Source organism: Buteo buteo, chromosome 3 (assembly GCF_964188355.1).
Source record: "Buteo buteo chromosome 3, bButBut1.hap1.1, whole genome shotgun sequence".
Lineage (NCBI taxonomy): Eukaryota > Metazoa > Chordata > Aves > Accipitriformes > Accipitridae > Buteo > Buteo buteo.
This window is the reverse complement of record NC_134173.1, coordinates 53,138,908-53,161,136: the sequence shown is the minus strand read 5'-3', so window position 1 is coordinate 53,161,136 and position 22,229 is coordinate 53,138,908.

The window sequence follows — 22,229 nt, the reverse complement described above, 5'->3', positions numbered from 1 at the left end:
GCTGCCAGAATAGGGAATTATACAAAAGACAGTCCTGAAACACTTCTTGACAGGGTGAAGTTTGTCCACTGAAAGACAGGGAAGGGATTTCTCACATTGAAGATAACACCTGCAAGGGCTGCTTGGTATAGGTTACCGTATCCCTTGATTCCTAACACTGAGATCAGGAGGAGTAAGATAGATAGGTGTGTAAAAAAAAAAAAAAAAAAAAAAAAGTAAGTGACTCTGAGTGTTTAGAAGGCAGCAGGATGGGGTATGAACACCTGTGGTCTTCCAGGGCCCTCAAAGACAGGAGCTCAGAGTGTGAGGACTGAGATTTGTTAGGTCAGAAGGTATTGGAGACACCAGTCATGCTTTAGGAGACGTAAATCCTCAGCACTCGTCTACAGAACAACACAGGAGGATTAAGACAAGAAGAAGACTTCGTGGACTCTTCATTCAGCCAAAGTCTGGTGGAGGGGCTTCCTCTCCTTTCAACACTAACAAAACCCCCTGTCATTCCTAACAAAAGCTTCTTTGAGAGGAAATTATCATCAAGGCAAAATTCAGTAAAGTTGACTCACTTTATCACCTAAGACCTCTGGAGTTTTGAAAAGAAAATCTAGACCCCTGAACTGCAAAATGCAATTTGCCCCTCTGCACCAGGATGTCCCACACTGCATGACACAGGAGACTCAACAGAATCAGCATGAAGCTGTTTTGTTCCCATCTCTTGAGGGTGGGACAGAGCAGTTTCACAGAGGCTCTGCTGAAGACATACACACAAGAACCCTGAGAAAAATCAGTCTGTCCTGTTAACATCCCTGTCCTACAGAGTTTCATTTTTCGAGTAATTACCCAGCAGAAGCATTCTCTGGAATAGTGGTTGGTCTGTGTTAGAGCTTCCTTCACCACCATGATATACGAATTATATGGAGAGATATTACAGCTTCCTCTCTGTGGGAGAATGAGGTCTGAGAACCTTAACAGCATGTCCTACATTTTTAACTCATGACCTCTATTGCTTGTTTGTTTTTTATTCCAAATTGAAAGTACTTGACAGCTATTCTGATCTCAGGCTACTGATAATGTGCCTGCAGCTGAAATGTCACCCATTTTAAGGCGGGGGGGGGGGGGGTAGATATCAAAAGCAAAACAATCACTTCTCTCTTTGAGTTGATCTCTGGGGCATCCGACCCAGATTTAGCATTATCTGAAGTATTCGGCGAGTGATTCCACAGATGTGCAGGTCCTTTTGAAGAACTGTCTCAAGCATCATTTTAAGCCTTGGTTATAAAATAAACTTCAAATCTGTTACAGCTTGAACAAAAAGCAAAGCTGGCAGCCATTCTTTCCTTTAAAGACCTCTGTTTACTATAGAGAGTTTTAGCCATGTTTTAATTTCAGAATTTTTTAAATATGTATTTTCTGAGAAATAAACATAGATGACTTAAGTGTAAATTAAACCTGAGTCCCCTGGCTGCTAGCCCAGGCATCTACCAAGAAGGCCAACTGTCTTGCAAGTTCAGCTGCATCTCCCTGGCTGCCCTATAGCCAGGACAAACTCTGTTTGCTTTCCTCTTAAAATGCATGTATTTGCTGGTACAGGGATCAGCAAACCAGAACTTACTCTGTTAGACTTACTGCTCCCAAGGAGTCTCCTATGGCTGCTGGCTTGCATGATTACAGCCACACAGGTACAGGATAGGAGAACACTTACATCAGTGTAGAAAAACCCATGCGTCAGTACTGAGCATCAGTACTGAGGCTGTAGTTAGATACTGCATAGTTGCTTATGTCCTGGAAAGGCAAAAAAAGAATTCGAAATTCTTCTTCAAAAAAAGAATGAAATCAGCTAGTAAAACTGCGAGAGTGGCTGGAAAGGGAGTGGTGTGGGTGAGGTGGGTGACAGCAGAGGGAGCAGCACAAACGCTGGGGGTAAGGTAGGAGGAGGTAAAAGAGAAAACGAGCCAGCCCTCCCATACAGGTGGCAATGATGCTGGCTGGCTTGCTGCAGATATGGCCATGCATTGTGCATGCTGGTCCTTCCTGGGGATACTCTCCTAAACTCCATGCTTCTAGTTTCTAGTCACTGCAGAGGCAAATCAGTGATGCAGATATCTCTGGTGACTCTGAATCCACCTAACGTATCCCTGGAGAGCCTTGGGGGAGTCTGCGGTTCCTTTTACTGCAAGGACTACATTGTCTGAAAACTGTGCAATTGCTATTAGCAGCAATAAGCTTTTGAGGAAACACTGTGTATAAACACCACAGTGGATCTGCAGGCAGGTCTGCATCCTAAGGCATTCTTCCTTGCCAGTGACAAAAGCAATAGCACACTCTTAGTTTTAAAGAATTTTTTCTTTAATGTGGTAGATGAACAGTATAAATTTCAGCAGCATGGAAAATAGCCAGATGAGTCAACAAAAACTGTGCTGCTTCTTTAAAATAGCAGATCATTACATGTCAGTCAGAGCATGGCAAATGGAAAGGATTTGAGTGTATTCCCACTTGATCCAGATCTGGCAGAAGCTTTTAACCATCACTGATGAGACTAAGTTGGCTGTAATAAGCATGCAGATGATAACCCAGAGTACACTAAGCCAGCAATGATGTTGTTTATAATAATGATTAATGGAGAATTACAGTAACACTAACACACATCCATAAGATCTGTGAATTACTAACTAGCAAAGGAAAAGATGCAGCCTTCACGAATCCATGTGGCACAGTACAAATGACATGGCTGCTCCAATGAAGAAAGCTCAGTGTCAACCACTGTGGAAGAAAGGGGCATTTGGCTAAATTTCAGCAGAAGTCTCTGCCTCTGCAACAGGTATCAGATGTTACTGAGCCAAGGGAAAGTGTTTTGAATAAGTGTAGACACAGTAGCAAACACATCATGTGGTGTGGTATGCAGTATTGTGGATGCTTCTTTTACATCAGGAGATCAGTCATGGGCTACAGAAAAGAAACTGGACCATTGTCTACAGTGTCTATACTATCCCAATCATTTTGTTTGCAATGTCTAGAGCCACCTGTAGAACCAAATTCCTTTGTTTATCTACCTACAAATAAATTTGATTTTTTATTTAGCTTTCATACCTGACAAAATTTATACTCCATGTACTGATACCCCATCCAATGCAGAGACCAGCTTCGCATACTAACACGTGCAAGTAATTGACAGACACACAAATTCAATGCCACTGAAGTGTATAACAACACTCTTACAAGAAACCACGTCAATAAACCTTTGCTATACAAAAGACCTTGTGCAGAGAATAACTATTTGACCTAGTATGACAGAAAGATGACAAAAATTATGTTTGCCAAGCTGGTGAGAAACACGTGTAGTGCAAGAGCTTAAGAAAATGAGGTTGGAGCACTGGTACTGAAATAACTGGATCCAGTTTAGAAACGGGTTTTGCCAATAATCATAGGAAAGGACAGGGCTTTTCATACTATTTTCATACATTTTCATACTATTTTCATACTGCATGACCTTAAGGAGGCCAGATGAAGCCGTGGTGACAGACATATCCAGTAACTATGTCACCATTGAACAAGTATTTATTCTGATGGACAAAGATGTTGTATAGTTTTGCTGTACAGAATGTATCTCACCAAGTAATGCTGCTGGCAGACAGCAGAGATTTCACAGCACATATTATACATAATAATTTACCATTTAAAATGTTTGCCCTAAAGCATTCCTATCAGCCACCACATACTTTTTCTGAAAATTATGTCCATGACTTTCAATAACCAGCCTAGTTGCCCATTGTGGCCTGGATGATGTTACTGTACTCTAAAAGACTTCCAAAGAACATGAAAAAGACTCCTCTGCTGCATCAACACAACAGGACTGAAACCCAACATAGGCGAATACCACTTTCTGTGCACAGGATTGGCTTTTATTAGGCAAGAAACTCATCCCAGTTGAATGAAATTTGACTCAGTCTTTACAAAAGCCACATCCCTGAAAATATGGCAAACATTAGGTTTGTTCTGTAGAAATAAATGATGGTATGCAAAGCTTATCCCTATCTTTGCTTCAGCAGTAAAACTATTAAAAACATTACTTTGAGGAACCCCAAAGTTGTCCTAGATGGATGCTGAAAAAAAGTTTGAAATTATGAGGATCACGGATAGTCCAGGACTTAGGCTGTTTGATCCTGGATTATATACAACTTATTGATGTCTTAGATGATGGACCAGAGCTGGATGTGCTCAACATCATCAGGACAGCATGGAAAAAGACACTGTATTTGCTCAAGAATTTTCAAAGGAGAAAAGAGTGAGCAGTCTCTTGTAGAAAAAGTTTATCTCTAGCCTGGCATCAGAAAGCAATGGAGCTGGGGACTCTTGCTGCACACAGATCACAGCCCTTTGATCACACTGTGAGCAATGAACAGGTCCACTGAGTGCAGATCTGAATTGTCCAATGGTCAGTGACACCATCTATTTTATACATGAGACAGCCCCAGAAGAGGTGTGAAAGCTGGCTGCTTGTCTGGCCTGCTCCTATTCTTCGCCACCTCTGCTGATGAATGATGACAATGCACTTATTGCAGAAGCATACAGACTGGCTGCAGCTGCAGGAAAGCAATGTAAAGAGCTTTGCTTAGTGTGTCTGATTCAATAAAAACAATGTGGTTTTCTGGCACCGAGGTGGCTTAACAGTTCCAAGCCTTGAGCCAGCTCCACTGTCACACTTCTGTAGATTCCAGAGTAAATCGTCCCTATAGGACAAATGTGTTATGCAAGCTATTTATCAACTTCTTATTCGGGGGAGTCTATTGGAAAGCATGCCCACATGGGTTATGATGATTTCAAGGGGTTATCAGTACAAAAAAGTGTTTATCCAATCTGTGCTGATGTCCAGCACTGGTTTCTCAGCTAAAAGCTCCTTTGAAAGCTTGTGTTACTTGCCAGTCCCATGACAAGGCAGTAGCTGTTTATGTATCTTTTCAAGCTGTTCCTCTACCCGAATAGTGGGAAAAAACCCACTATTAACTTCACAACCCTCTAAGGTCATGTGCTATTTAATTGTCACTGTGCTATCTCTATAATTTCATGCAATAAATAGAAGCATTTCCATATATATGTTTACATATATTTGTATAGGTGTATATATACATATACATGCATACATACATGCATGATGTTTATATTTTCATCAGAAAAAACCACAAAGCATTCATATCAGCCAACTGGTTAAATTCCTTCTTGTTAGAATTTGACATCTTTTGAGGAAGAAAAGCATCATGTACAAAGATCATCCAAAAATTACCTGCAGTCCAATGGAAAAAGCAAACATTACAAAGGGACTTTGAAAAGGTGTTTGCAGACCGTTCCCTTGGAAGTGAGGGTTTGAAGAGCCCTTATTACAGGGACTCTACAAACATACAAAGCTGCACACCATGTAACAGCTTACTTCATTAATTTCTACATGGTAGGGCAGATGCCTCAAAAGCTACATGTTGCTGATACAAGGCTTAAACCCAAAGCAGCATCACATTCAGATAACAGTCAAATAGGAGCCACAGAAATCAAAACATACCTGCTAATGTGTTAAGGAGTTACAGTTTGAACACAGTTCACTTGCAGTAATCCAATGAAAAGTAGGAAAAAATCTTCCTGTTTCCTCTCATTTTGCTCCTCATGTTTCTCCTTTCATACCTTGCCAGAGACAGCATCAAAATGTTTGGTCCTCCTATCTAGTATAGATACCTTCTTATTTTACTTCAGCCTTTTCAATACTAAATGCATGCAGGAATTCAAACCAGCTCAGCATCCTATGAAATCCCAACGATCACTTGCATGGATGGGAAACTAAGAAAGTTCTGGAAAAAGATGAGGTTTCAATTATTTTTGCCTACATCACAGTTTGTCTTTTTGTTCCTAGGTTATTAGCAGCCTTATAAGTGATGACCAAGCTGCTGAACACTGCAATAACAGAAATCCCTTGCAGTACAAACCAGGTTTTCTTCCAAGAAAAGGAGGGACCACTGTTGCCTGACTGGTGGTGCCAAACAGCAGAAAGTGCTGATCAGCTGTTCCCAGGGAGAAGTGCTGGGACTCTTTGCTATGTTGATTGTCCTCTCCTTGTGCGTTCTTTGCAAGCCTCTGGCTGATGTGGGCACTGCTAGGCTGTCTCCATCTTTGGATCCCATCATGATGCTCAGCTAACTTCTCACTAGAGAGCCCTCTCAGAACTGTTTGCACCGCAAGTTGCACAGAAGTCCTGAAGGTGACCTCAGCTCAGGGACAACACTGCTTTTGATGAAGAAGCACTTTTTTCTTACCTAAGTGGCTGAACCCTAACCACCTCATTCCATAAAATAAAATGTCACATGGAAAGCTGGCACACTGCAGGTCATCTATTCCGAGAAAGCCACATTAAAAAAAAAAAAAAATAAAAAAAAGAAAAAGAAAAAGAGAAAGAGAGTCTTAAAGAAAAAATAAAGAGAGAAAAGGCTATCAAGGTATCCTACACAAAGTACTGAATATTTACATAACAGATTCATAAGAAAGGCAATGTACAATGAACTCCAAGAGGTCTCTGAAGACCTGAACTCTCAGTGCTGATGAGAAGGAGCCAGAAAGATGTTGAGATGGCTCCAATCCTTTATATCCCTGGCTGGGAGCACAAGGACATCCTGAGAATGTGCCCCAACAGGTACAGCAACCCAGGAGTTGCTAAAGCAGGGGAACCACATGTGGGTTTGTCACTAATCCAGTGAAAACCAACTTCCAAACCGAAGAAAAAAAACCATTGATTTTCTTTTTAGCAACAGAAATTTTTCAAGCCAGGTGACTAGACAGAGACTGTTACCTTCAGTGCAGTCACCTAGACAAGGTTCTGGTGTTTCGTGGGGCTGTATGCCAGGCATCTCGTTCCTGGCAGCAGGAAACAGCAGGTGCCTTGGACCTGTGCATAGTTGCAACCTGCAGTGATGGGACTGGTAATACCTTTAGGTGTGCAAGATGTAGGTGAGAGAAACTGAGGTTGTCGTTAATGCTGTGAGATCAAAGAGACATGACGGCTCTTAGCATCGCCACTTAACAAAGTTTGATCTCTGCCTTGCATGTTGCAACCTTTTTCCTATTCAACTGCCTCACCTATTCAGTCTATGGCAGAATTTGCCGTTGCCAGTCCCATGCCCAGTGCTATTCCACTGTTGCCTAGGGCCTCTAAAAACAGAAAATAATAACAATCATAATCTTAGAAACCAGAGTTTGAAAAACAAATGGATTTCCAGAGATGCTTTGGTCAGCTTTTTACTTTCTCTGTACATGCAGTTCCCTTGGTGCTGGCACCAATTCCACATTTGCCCCAGTTGGTAGGAGACAGAACTTTCTGCATAAAAAAAGAGGTTTTCTGCATAACTCTCTCTTTTTTTTTTTTTCTATAAGTGAAGCTTAAAAGACTTTAAAAACCATCAGAGGGAAAATAAGAAAGAAGAACTTAGTCACCAGGATATGAAAAACTTTTTTTTTCTAGACATCCTGGTTGACTTCCAAGCTGCATCTGACAGCTAGAGAAGCACAGTCCATCATGGCTCTTTTTCCATTTCCAATGCTTTCCCTGAAGCCCTTCATTCCTGTAAAACATTCCCCCTCAGTGTCCCCCACACTTCATCCCACTCATGACTGGCTTAAGTGATGCATCTGAAAGATCTGAGCTGTGTGAAACACAGCTTTGTACAAGTCTGACACCAGGGACGGACGGAGGGATTCAAACAGCCCTTTTTTTTCTGCAGGTGTGGTAATTTGGGAAACTCACAGATGCTGAATCTGTCACACCAGATCCATTAGTCTCTGCAAAGAGTACTGAGTATGCTCATGTGTCCACATGGTCATATAGAAACATGTGCACATGGTCATATAGAAACATATGCACATACAGGAGAAAAATCAGGAAAAATTGTAGACCTTTCATTTCCATGAACCTGATCTTTCAGCTATACCTTACTAACCTGAGAGGAGTGGATACCCTACAGCTTATAGAAAGACCAACTTTGAGTGGGGGATTTATTTTCCTCTTAAAAACAACATACGTATTTTTTATTAATTCATCCTGTATGTTCTAGCTCTAGCAATAGCCTGTACCATGTCAGGCTTTACTGAAGACCTCCCATTCATGTAAGGATTGCTATATTCCATCAAGCCACAATCTGCTTAGTCTAATACCTTGCTTTCAAGACTCGCCAAGATGTTCCAAAGGAAATTCCTGAAAATCTCAGTGGTACTCAAATTATGGAATAATCTGTTTCTAAGATGCCACCTTCTTTTTAGCGGTTGGCTTATCTCCTTATTCTTTCTGCTCTCCATTTTCAATATTTATGTCAGTAAACAAGGTCAGATCCTTGTTAGTTATCTAAAGAGAGCATTGCTTCACCAATTCCAGTTGAGATATATCATTTCATACCAGATGAAGATGTGTTTCCCTCTCCTTATTGTGCCCATCATTGCCCCATGGTATCAAAGCATTCTCTTTTGAAACAGTAGGATTTTTTGTTTGGTTGGGTTTGGACACTGCTAGTTTAGTAAAGGACTTCATAGATCTGTCTGCTGGGCTCTAATTTATGAATTTTAAAGTTCATTTTAAATGCACCATAAGTCTTTTAAGTGGTTTATGTACCCCTTCCCAAGAGCTGCCGTGTATGGTGCCTGGTAGGCAATGTAACCCTGCTCACATCTGAGACCTCCCCTCACCGTTCACCTCTTTCTGCAGGATCCTCAGTGATGATATTCTACGGCATGGGTTGCACCTGTTTCTCTCTCAGCCTGTCTAAAATCAGAAATTTTTCCCTTTTTTCCATTTCTCCGTCTTGGCCCATTTCTAATCATTGACAGCACTTTTCTTCTTGTCCCATGACTGCCTAGTCTCTTTAATAGCCTCTTGTGGAGGATTTTGTAAGAGGCTTTTTGAAAGCTTTGGTCATACCCTGAACGGAGGGTATGACATCATTTCAGAGTCCAACCATTACCTTCCCCCTGTCTCCCTGCAAAATCTGCAGAGGTGAGAAGGGTGGAGGGGACTGAATAGTCATTGTGTGCGTGCTGGCTGGCACAGCCTCCTCCATCTGATGGTGCTTTCCATGGAAATTGTGGCTGCATTCATCCTGGCTGAGTTTTGAGGACTATTTTTGGAAGGTTTAAAAACCTCCAGGGACTGACTTTTATTCATGTAAAGGGTCTTGACTTTAATTTATTAAAGAAATAAAAACATGCCCCCTCTGCTTAACTTTAGTCAGCTTCAGAGAGTATAAAGAAGAGAGATGGCTGGAGCAGAAGCCAGGTGGGTATGGATCCCTCGTTTGTGGGGATGGCGTCTCTGAACCAGTACAGGATCAAGCAGCCTGAGAGGAGATAAGTGGGGGAGAGAAGAGCTGATGCTACCTGTGACCAAAGGATTGTCAGCCAATGATGACAGCTTGGCGCAGTGAATAAAAGTCCTTCGGATCTTCCATAATACTTCCCTCCAGGTTAGGGAAGAGGTCAGGAGAAGAGAAGAAAGTTTTGGGGAGAGGTGGACAGAGGACCAAAAAGGACAGTTGTGGAGCGTTCCCAAGCACACAAATACTTGAGCTGTAAGCACAGTCACTACAGTGAAGTCAAGTCTCAGGGACCTTAGACAGTGGAGTGACTATAATCTGTCAATACTTTGTAGTACAGAACATGGATAGACTATTCTGCTGCTGCTGTGTAATGCAGGGTGGATGGGTTGTCCAGTGTTTTAAGTCTCCTCTATTCAGGTATGCTAGGCTATGTGGACACATGAACAGGAAGAGAACTTAAGGCATAATTTTGGAGAAAATGAAGCCGTGTTGTCTTTTTGCAAGTGGGCAAGACTTACATTCAAAAAGGAGGCATTTAAGATAATGTCAGATTTTGTTTTGATTCACTGAGGGGTACATTTGCCACTGTTTGGGTTAGAAGAAATTGATTCTAGGGTTTGCATACATTGGAAACTTTTTAAATTTGGGACAGACGGGCTTCCCAAAAGTTAACAAATGGCCTTAGAATCTGCAATATTGTTGTATTTAAATAATCATTAGTGAACAGCCTCCAAAACCAGGCACATCATCTCCAAACCATCCTTTCCTTCTCTTCTTATCTTAGAATTCACCCTCACTTGAACGTATCCTCTGTGGACATCCAAAGACTTTCACCTACTGCTCTAGCTTCTTGCAGCAGAAGCTTTTGGTCACAGATGGGCCCATACCTTTTTCAATAATATCAAGTGTTGGCATGTAGGAACTGATACTGCCTAAGGGGGTGTGGGAAACTTTTGAGGAATTAGAACTAAACATCCTTTGGCCACAGGTGAGAAGGCAGTGTGAAGTAATTGTCTACCTAGACAAAGGGGGATTGCTTGGATGTTATCCAGAAGATGCATGTCTGAGTATAGTATCAATAAGACAGTCAAAAAATGCTATTGCCACTGTTTTCCAAGTTAACAGATGTAGGTAGAGAGGAAAACTTCAGAAAAAAATGGGATCAATGGAAGTGAGGGATTCAACTGTCATTTTACTGCTGTAGATGGCCTTTCTATAGTAAACCTAAGCCACATGAGCAGTGAGATTGTTTTTCACCTGCTCTTTGAACAGCAAATTTCTATCTCCAGCACTGTCAATCTGGCACTTGTCATGTATCATAAAATCTTTTTTTTAAAACTATACAAGAAAAAGAAATGGTTATTACAGGAACAACTACTACAATATTGTCTCATAAAATGGATAGGTATCTCCTGTAAGAAACCTTAATTAAGAACATGTTAACCAAAACAGATGCAGTAAGTCATATTTGATACAGAAAAATGTATTCTCCTTTCTATCTAAATAGCCTTTTTCTATGTTGTGGTATTTTCTGACTGCACCGTTTTGCTCATTCTAAGAGCAGGATGATTCATTGTAGCTGCGAGAGCTCAGAAGTGGGCTCTCTCTTCTGTCAACAGGCAACCTGAAGGGTTTGCCAGAAAGATAAGCTGCAGGCTGTACTTTTGCCTAGGATACCAGCACACACAACAGCCCAGGCAACAGCAAACTTCAGGATTAAGCCAGGAAAAAACCTGTAATGCAAATAGATGGGGGTTTTGAACCAAATGATACATTTGTTGACTGCAACCTTTCTTTTTCCTCTTGACAGTTGATAATTTATAGTACTCTGCACTAATCTGTTCCTTTTTCAGATTCCCCATTTTCCTCCTTCTCTTCCTCTTTCCATCCAGCAAGTGTTGCTATCCCCAAAACTTTCAGCACCACCATTAGGGCAGTAACTCCCACCATAGAGGTACAGACCTTACCTCTACCAGTGGCAGGTAACGCAGACCTGAGAGATGTTGGTGCTGGTAGGGCAGGAAGGTATTATGGGATTATAACTATACTAGTAATTTAAGCACGCCCAGGTCTAAATACCTAAACCAACAGACCAACTGGAACAGCACTCCCTGACTCATGACACCTCCTGACCAAGTCCAGGAGCTGTCTGGGAGAATAGTCAAAAGCATGCCTGAAACCATATAACAGTATAGGTGGTGATAGTCATTGTCCAGAATTGTTCCCACCATCTGATTTTCTAGTGCAGACCTAGCTCAGATGTCCTTTGTACTGCATAGAAAATACCAAAAGCAAATGAATTGGTGGTGCGCCTGTCAGGGTGGTCAGTACTGAAGATGTTGGCATTGTCTGCTCTAATACTGCCAGGATGATCATAGGCATATTTTAATTCTTGATGCTTTGGGGACATGATACCAAAGTCTGGTGGTCAGAGCTCAGGTGAGCTGCAGCAGAAGCTACCAGGTCTTCTCCAAGGCAGGACTGCAGCTGAGCTCTCTGAACCAGCATCATGGAAAAGAGATTAGATCCCTTTCTCCAGCTATGGAAATGGTCCCTCTTTTCCCATTGTGAAAGTTGTTGCCAGGTAATCAGGGAGGTTATCTGACAACATCTGCAGCAGAACAGTAGCTGTAGATAACTGTGCCTTGTTTTCATGGGACTGAGGAAAGATGTGTGGATTTTTTCCAGCAAAAATGCATTCAGGTGTGATGACCCAGTGGCTGTGGTGGTTTTGCGAATGACACCAGCTGAACACTTTCGCAGGGCAGCACCATTTCCTTGGCTACAGGCAGCACCAGGCACAGGCAAGGCCAGCACACATGAAAGCAAAGCAGGGCTGCAAGGGATCAATAGGGAGTAAAAGGGGAGAAAAAGGTAGACAAAAGATGTATCAATATTACTTTATATTTAGAGATAGTAAAGGCTGTGGAGCTGACAAGATGATTAAAAGATAACACTAATGCAAGGATGAATTGGTATAAAATTAGCCATGTATACACAAATGACGGTAATTAAAAGGCTTTAACTGTCAGATGGCAGTGAGGTTCTGGCATGCACTTCTAAAGAGTGCAAACTGCTTTAAAATGGAGCTGATTCAGTCTGAGAAAGTGACTGCCTGATGTCACTGTGAGAGCAGGGGAGCTGCTGCATTACCTTGAGGCTGCAGGCCCAGGAATGGCCCTGTTTAAATGCCAGGATATATGCAATGATTTACCTGAGCAAGACTACCCAAAGTCTCTCAGCTGAATAAGCTGACAGTCAACTGCTTTGCAGAGACATCCTTTTCTTACAGGCCAGTTTCTGCTGGCTCAGGAGATGAGCAAACATCATTCATCTGATTCACCTTCTAATGGACTTAAGTTATCATACATTATTCCCTACATCTATATATGCGATCAATAAATCTTCGCTTAAGTCCAAATTAAAAAAAAATCCGGTAAATTAATGTATGAAGACACCATTTTTATTTGATTTGATCAGTTCTTAAGCTAAAGACAACTGACTGCTGTGCTCTATTGGCACACGGATGGTATTCCCACATGTACAACCATGAACAGCTCAGAGCCAGCCAGCTTCATTAAGCCACTCCTTAGTAACTCTAATCCTGGTGTTATATATTCCCTCTGGGACCAGCAGGCAGAACCTGTCCTTTTCCCAGAAGGCCAGTATTTTCTCTCAACTGTTTTCATTTCCATTTTTTAAAGCCCACATGGGGAAAGGTGAGATTAATGTGGCCTAATTCTGTGGTGCTCAACCATAAGCAGTCTTTGCTAAAGCTGATGGGAATTGGTTGGGGCTGCAAATGCAGCAGTGCATGAGCAAACCTGAATGTGGGCTGAAAAACAAGTATCCTTGGTCTTCTGCACATGCCTGATCACAGAAGTTCCCTCTGGTCTTATGGCCTTAACTAAGATCAGAATTGCTCACAAGTTTGTAGAAGCAAATTTTTAAAATATCTGAAAACCTGCATTAGTACAATTCTGCCATTAATGTAATTGATATTTTTCCCACCTGTTAGGCACCTGTTTAACCTCTGCTGTGCCATACTGCAGGTCTGTGTGTGTAATGTGGATGTAGGACTGGGAAAAAACATTCTGGAGCTTCTAACAACTGGAAGCCCTTGATCTCCTGAGACAACAGAGGGCCAAGAGACCTTTGGTGTAACTCATTATCTGCATTCAGCATGCACCAGTATTCCAACACATCTGCTCAGGACACATCCCCCCTTTCAGGAATTGCTGCTGGATCACCCACCATCTGGATCCTCGGAAGCCACTCTACCTTAGTGAAATTCCAGTTACTCTTCCAGAAATTAATCACACCACACAAACAGTAACATTTTTTAACGACTTGGAAGTTCTCATACCCTTACAAAAAGACCTGGTGAGTTGGTATAATGCTCTCTGGAGTGAAGGAAGGCTGTGCTTTTCGATTTTCAATAGGCTACAAACCAATTAAGAAAATTCAACTTCAGGAATGCAATTTGTTAATCTCTTTTCAGATGATTGTCTTGAAAACATCCAAATGAGACCTCACTTGATCTAGATTTAGGTGAACAGAGAGATAATTGCTTCAAAAAATACAATGTTGCTAATCTTGTGAGCACGCAGTATTTTCGAGCAAGTTGTCAGCAACTGGAGAACCCTTAATAGAAAGCCAAGCCTGAGTGTGTGCTGTGAAGTGCAGTGCTGCAGTAAAAACCTGGAACGTCTTCTTGTGGGTGTAGTGAATAGTGTAAATTCACACCACATCAAACCCCCAAATTAGACTTTGCAGTATTTGCAAAAATGACTGTGAGTATAGGTGTTGCAGGGGAAACCTGGAGAGGAGGAAGCGCTGCATGAACAGGCAGCGGGAGCACGGATGCCTCACCATCACCTTCCCAGACTGGTCCAAAACTCATCCCTTGGGGTACTGCCCTCTTCCGACATGCCCCACCTGGCCATGGGGAGGACGTGAACAGGTCCGAGAAAAACACAGCACAGGGACGACCTCCCAGACGACCAGCAAAGTTTGGAAAGGGGAGGGAAGAATCGCAGTGTCCTGCATATTTTTCCTTCAAAACATTGTAAAATTAATACAAGTCCAAATGACATACATGTCTCGGTATGTGTTTGTTTTCTTAACAACATGCTCCAGACAGCTGTAGCGCTCCATGCACACATGGGCTAGGGTTGTCGTGGTAAATGCTGGGTTTGGGGGGGTTGACAAACAGGGTGTATCAGTGGCAAAAGTGCCCTTCACTCTCTCCATGGCAATGCTACACTGTACCCCCATCTCTAAGCCAGTTTCAACTGGCCTATGTTTCTTTGGCCCAATATGCCATTACTAAGGCAAGAGTGAGTGTATGTATGTGGCATTTTTAATCTTTTCTGACTGGAAGTTATACTATGGTTTGTGACAACGTAGTGGAGTTTATCTTCTTAAATAAATTTAGCTTTCAGCAGAGATTCCTGGGAAGGAGGCTTCCTACAGGTGCCTTATTTGCTGCAAATGCCACACAATGTTTCATTTCCTCTGAATTTTCTGCAGTGTTTTTTGTCTCTGTAATAAAATTCTCCATAGCAGATGGGTAAGGGTCTCTTTCTTTCTCGCTGCTTTTAGCCAGCAATTTCATGCTGGTTAAAACTAGTTTGAGCAGCTGGGCAGAAATCTGGATTTCAGCAGATTGGTATTCGCGTGCAAAACCCAACTGTGTTGTCTGACCTGCTCTGCGTCACACCTGCTGAGGATCTGGCCCATTTTTTATGCAAGAAATGTTCAATTTGCACTAGGAGAGACCAAACCATTTCACACAAGGGCCAGGATCACACACTCCATTTTACAGACAGGGAAATGGAGCACAAAGAAGAAGAAAGTGATTTGTCCCAGTACAGGAATACAGACTCAGAAGGAAATTTTTAAAATATTATTTTGTTTGTTTTTCACAAGGGATTGTTCTATCAGCTTGACCCTCACATAGTATTGGCAGCAAGGAAGCCACGATTTCAGGGGGATGGAAGATGCAAGAATGGAAGATGGAGGATGGAGGTGAAAGCTTTGAGGACAAAAACACAAAGATGGACATCCCCTAACTGTTAAAGGCAGGCCTATGATTCCCTTTACTTGCATCTGACAGTGGTTGCTCATAAATCCCCTGATAAAATCTCAGAATTTTTTCAGAGAAATACACAATATTTTCAAGAGATTCAAATGACCTTCCTCATGTCAACTGGAGTTAATTGGGATATGCAATGATAAATTTTTTTTCTCAGAAAATTCTGATTTGCCAGAAGTAAAGCATTGTACAGGAGAAGTTGCATTAAGAGAGATTTTTTTCAACATTTTCAAGAGCATTTTATAAAGTTTTAAATTATCTAAATAAAAAGTCTCAGGAGTTTTGTTGTTCAAAATTCTGGTTCTCTAGCTCAGCACTACTTTGTTTCAAAATATAACCAAATTAAATTCAGAGCCTTTATTCAGTGTGGAAAAAATACTGCCACATCTGATAAGCTGTTCTACATAATTTTCCTGAGCATCAATTACACCATAAAGCAAAGAAAAGTCAGAGCCTGTAAGCAAAATTCATCACTTCTCTGTGTCTTGGGTAGTCAGTTAAAATGGTGCAAAGTGGGTCTCGAGCGTTATTATTAGTTTATGAGTACCATTGTTCAGCAGAACACCATTACTTAAGTAAAAATACGTTTTAAGGAACAGCCGTAGAGAGCTGTTTTTCTGCCATCTGGAAAAAATAAAGAAGCCTGATTCTAAGACATGTTTGTGACATTTGTAATGTAGATATGATGCTGTACGCATGCAGAAAACATGCAGGTAATGATTTTTCCTTGTGAGCGTATGAGGCTTTTTTTTGGTGATTTATTGAATTGCTTTTCTGCAAAGGTAAGGAAAAAAAAAATTATGAGGCTCTAAGTAGGGAAGTAAATCTCCCAAAGGCACTCTCTGCCTCTCAGTGCAGCCCAGCCTGAGTGTCCCACCAAGGTGGCTTTTAGCCCCGGAGTGCAGTCGGACGCCGTTAATCCCCTACTCGTGGCAGTCCCACTGCACTGGCCACTCCACTCCACACCAACTGGGATGGGGCTGAGGCCGCAGGAAGGGGGTGCAAGGAAACCAGACCTCTGTTTTCTGGCCATGCTGCTGTCAGTCAGAGCGGACGATGGTTAAAAACCAAAAATAAGCACATTAAGGGGTATGTAGGGTCACAGTGAGTGACAAGCTGGGGTAAGACCTGTTTTTTTCCTGAATAACCCCACAATCATCTCATCCACCCTGCTGGTATCTTTGCCTGCCGGGCAGCTCTAGCAGGCGTTTACTGTTTCTGCCCTGGAGGCTGCTGACTGAAGTGGTAGTCCTGCTCTGCCTTCCTGCCCCATCCTCATCGCACCTTGGTTTCTGCAAGGAAACACCTGGCTGCACGAAGAGGCACCCAGGGTGTGCATGCATGCACATGAGTGCGTGCCTTCCAGAAGATGCAGCTCACCGTGGTGGTTTCCTGGCATCTCCACCCGGTGCAAGCAAAGCCACCAGAACAGGCAGCCTGGGACGGAGGCTGTGTCCAAAACTGACCAAATCATGGTTTTCCTCTGGCTCCACTCAGGGCAAAGACCCAAGGAGGAAGCTTGCTCTCCTTTTCCCTCCTGCAGACCAAGCCTGGACTAGAGCGGAGAGGGAAGCCCACGTGCTGTGCTCACCAGAGCCAGCATGCACCCAAAGAAGAGGCAGGAGTGGTGGGAATGGGGCTTGCTGTCACCTTCACGATTGCTTCTGCCCACCCACCTCCCCACCTGCAGCACCTGCCTGACCTCTGCCAGGCTGCAGCAGCTCACGGCCTCCCTAAAACACCATGCCGGGCATCTTAGTACCTGGCTGCCGGGACAGGCACCCTTGGCCAAATACACTACCTGACATGTTCAGCACATTTAGTGTAGAAACTCGCTTCTGTCCCTAATCGGCAGCAAATTTTGCCAACAGCATGCTCAAGTCAAGGGTCTGTCCCCTGCTCTAAGTGCTCAGCATGGGCTTCATCATGCCTAAACATCTGTGAGCATATTTTCAAGTGCTTACACACTTATGTGCAATACAGCATCATAAAATGAAAGGAAAACACTCACGTGTTCTGTGAGAGTAGACAGGCATGGGCATTATCAACTAATCTGGCTGCAGTTATAAATATAAAATAATATTTAAATTTACAAATCTGACTGCTTATATCTAAAAGCCATTATTTACTTTGTACATAAAAGCGCTTTACGTCATACACACATAATAAAGAAATGGAAAGTCTGAATTGCTCTACAAATGTGGGACCTCATCACCTTCTAAGATTTAAGAAAGAAAAAGTTCACATGGAAAATTTAAACTTGGGCTACCAGGGTGGATTAGCAAGAAGATCTAGTGATACACATCAGAAAACTGAACTCTCCTTTTTAACAGTACTCTTTGTATAATGTGCTTTAATTCAACAGAATTAAATTATACTTATCACTGTATTCTTTCAAGTGCAACTCAGAAGCATCTTTCAACAGGTATTCTCAGTGCGAAAAGATTTCCTCTAGTTTACTGCAGGATTCATGTTTCAGAGATACAATATACAAGTGATACAACTCAAAATGTGATGCACCTAATCCATTTCTACAGATACGGATTAATACTTTTGAGCTTCAAGCACCATCATTTTTTTTGTCAATTATTTATAATTTTTAGTATTTGCCTTAATGCTCATCGCATCTCCAAGGTGGATTTTATTAAGATAAATTTTGTAAATGAGCAGCTATTAACATGGAAATATCAGCATACCCTCATGTACCAGTAACAAGTTTAGTGACACCATGACCAAAGGAAAGGTCAGAGAAAGTATTTCTGTAGAAACTGCATCAACTGACACTTTGGCCTTATGGATTTCTTCCTCTTGGCCACCTCTGCTTGTGAAACATACAGGGATGTCCCGTGCTTGAAACCTTCACCTCTGTCAGATTTGGTTGCTCTGCATTCATGAGGGCTTACAGATAAAGGACCATATTCTCCTCAGTGCCTAAAGAAACTAGGTTAAAACTGGGATTAATGGGGAAAAAAGAAAACAAGTAAATCCCGCTTTACAGCTCTAGCTCATCACTATTTCTGCACATTACCTCTCCTGTGTTTAATAATGACCTCTCCTTCTCTCCAGGAAGAAGGGTGGTCTTTTAGTTAAAGTACATGACCAGCAAATCAGGACACTCAGCTTCTGGTTTCAGCTTTGGCACATTTGTTCCTTGGCTTTGGGAAAACTACGTCATTCCTACCTACCATGATTTTCGCAAATGTCAAACAGGTTAATAACCTTGGGAGGGAGCGTGAATATTCACCTCCCCTCCCCAGGTGAGCAGCCCAGGTCCTCTGCAGCTGGTCGGTCAGATGGACACTCTATCCTCCTTACAAGAAACTGGGAGCAGGAGCCCATCTTCAGAGCCACTAATTGCCCTCACCTGTCTCTCTCCCATGACCACAGAGAAACTGCAGACCCTTGCATAGGTCAGCCGGCTTTAGATGCCCAAGGAGGACAGTGTGCCCATCCTCCCATGTCCACAGGCAGAGCAACATGTTTTCATATGTAATTGGGAAGAGATTTATGCCTTGAGATTAATCATAGACACTCGTTTTGACATTTTTTCAGATAAATATGCTAATGCAAAGTACTCTTAATATTCTAGCAATCAAGTGTAATCACTCGCATAATAACCATTTTTCCCTTGTTGGTAAATCAGTTTTATATATTTATGGGCCTTAGTGCAAAGATGTGAATAACTGAAGTGCATATTGAAACAGTTATGTAAGAAAAGGTTTTGATTTCTATACTACACATTTTTGCATACACTGATATCTGTTAGTTTGCAAATTGGATGCAATTTTGTAATTGGGTATGCCCAGTCCCTTTACAGAACCTTCACTCAGCACTCAGAAAATTCACTGAAGCCTTGGGTTTTTTACTTCTAAAAATTGACCTTAAACTTTTGCCTTGCTTAGAAAGTCCTGTATGTCTCAGCAGCACCCAGTCTTTTTGTATCTCAAATGTGAAGTAAAAGATCCACTGTGTGGCACACTGTTAACCAAGGGACAAGGAATGACATATCAGCCCTTTGGACACGATGAGGAATATTGATCTAGTTATTTCTCTTTTGCAAGCTTACATGCTCCTTGGCTGCTGGTGGATTGAGCTGGTCTTCAACAAAGTGTAGGTGCAATTTTGAAGTAGGTGAAGAGGGTAAGACATGAAAAATTGTGGGGACAAGTGAGATAGTACGGATTTCAACTCGTAATGCTTTGTTTAAGCTTTTGCAGTCCTGCAACATGTTCCCCATATTCAAAAACATGATGTATTTCCTCCTATTTATTATTTGCACTGGGCTACTGAAGAGAAAAACCCAGTGAAGTATGCCTCTGAGTCAAAACAGTCTCTGCCAGGAATAACAGCAAAGCTCTTGCACCAGTGCCTCATTAGTTTATGGAAAACAGGTCCCTAAGGAAATGGTGGGGTGTAAATAAATTTAAAACAGTTTAGCCTTCCAAGTAAAGGGGATGCCAGATTTTTAGAACAGTGGTGGCTCAATGATGCCTTAACACTGTGTTGCACGTATCATAAATTTCAGCAAGGTTCTCCAGGATGTTTAAAAGCACGATAGAGTGATACTATTACAGACATATTTTTAACCTGTAAAGTGTATGTGTGCTTTTTGTCATCTCGAAGTGGTTTTTTTACTAGTGGCAACAATCCCTCTTAGATATATTTGATAGAGGTGCAAAAGGATCTCTCTGCCGCTTGACACACCATCCCCACTCTGTTCTGTCAAACAAACTGACTTGCTTTGTGTTCATGTGACATCCACAAACACCACAGGGTCAGTGCAGAGCATCTCTCTGGATGAGCAATGAAGTTCAAACTTCCGGACAAAATCCTACTGCTGATAGAGACTTATGTGTAGATAGCTAATCCAGGTTTCTGTAGATCCTATACCTGGAATCAGCCTAGGAACAACATCCAGTTCCTCCATGCCAGCTCCATGGATTTCTATTGCTGATCTAGTTCATGATGGGTTTTCCCATTTGGAAAGCTCCCAGACTTGGACATCCCTCTTGGAAAGGGTACCACGATGTCCTGCAGTGTCTCAGAAAGACAGGTGCCAAATCCAGCCTAGGCAGTGAGACTTACTCTCATATATCCAGGCGTCCTTACACAATTCGAGCATGTCATTTTTCAGCCAACAGATGTCTGAAGATAGATATAAAGGATTCATTAGTCAGTCTTTAAGCTGCAGCTACATAAAATACTGTCTAAAATCAGGTCAAGACATATGAAATGTTTATATTTGTTTAGGAAAGTAATTTAACAAAAGATAAGCAAAATTAGTGCCCAGAGGTTTAGATGAGAAAATGTCCAACAGCATAAAAAGACTAAATATATCGCCAACACCAGATCCTTTGATGCTCTTATGTCCAGTGGCAAATAAATGTCCTCTGTGGCAAACCCCAGCCAGGTCAGAGGCAATAAGGGAGAATACACCTTCGTTATGTTTCAGATCACTAGAAAAAGGCATCATGCAGCATCACTTACACAAGCTACCAAAGGCCAAAACAAGTCCGTGGTATGCAAACCTCAGAGGCCACTGCTGCAGTAACTACTCTCATGTATTCTGGTGAAGCAATAACTCTGTCTTGTGTTATACAATATAGGCAGGAGGCAGTACCTTATTCAAAGGTGATATTCAGGCACATTTTAAATTCTAAGTCTCAGAATACATGGCAAGTGTGTTTCTGTGTCCATTAATAAGATATCCCTTATTGCTCAAGTCTTCAGTGTGGCGGTCTGACAGCAATAGGCCCTGTTTCTACTTAACACATAGGAGCAAGATTACATCCATCCTGAGCTGCCAAAAATTTATGAAGCAAAAATTCTCCAGGGAAAGCCATAGCTTTATATAACATTACTGGATATTTACATTTACAGTGGGACGTGGGACTTCTCCATTAGCAGATATGTGTGAGAAAATATGTGAATCCAGCCATCCTCCTCGTGCCTGTACATCTGGGAAAGCTACTGCATATCAGTTATTTCATCTGAAGGCTGCAATAACTGTTTTTACTGGCTCTGGTCTTCATCTAAGCCAATATCAGCATTGAAAATTTGGTTTTACAATATATTTCCCTGCTTTGGAGAAGGGAATGGGGTTAATCCCCACCACCTCCACTAGGAATAAACTCAATAATAGAAATGTGAATATCAGGAGTAAACAACCATTCAGACAATCACTCAGACCTGCCATGTTTCTTTTTTCACACCCAAAGATGCTCAGCACCAAGAATTCCCCAAGAGAGTATGTGGAGCTATAAAAATTTGGCACCTTTGGAAAAGCCACATTTGTTTAGGTGCCAATTTGAGCAGGACAGTTTCATACTGAAAGTTTTGATTGTGACCATGGGCAAGTTTCTCCCTGCCTTTTCTTTATGGGATGCAGAGCAGAGACAGCATGCTCCAGGATAGGGTGTCACACCATCCCCCAGGAGGAACTGCGCAGGTTGTCCAACATCACCTGCGACCCAGGCAGGGCAAGGAGGAGGGCTGGGAAAGCTCTGCCAGACCTGGCAAGGTGGGACTTTGTCAGCTCAGAGGCTTACAAATGAGTTTTTGAGATATTGCAGGGAAGTTCTTTCTGCAGGAATAGGCACAAGTGACTCAAGAATTTGGGAATCCTGACATTTGTCCACAGACACAGCTCTGCAGGAGAAGTGCTTTTCTTTTCTCATTAGGATACACTAGTTCAGGTAGGCTGTAGTAATGAACATGCCCAGCAACCTCTGTGCAGGACTCCAGCCATCCTCAGAGAGGGGCAGAAGAGCCTGGCTGTGTCTGTGCTACTCTCCAGAAGACTG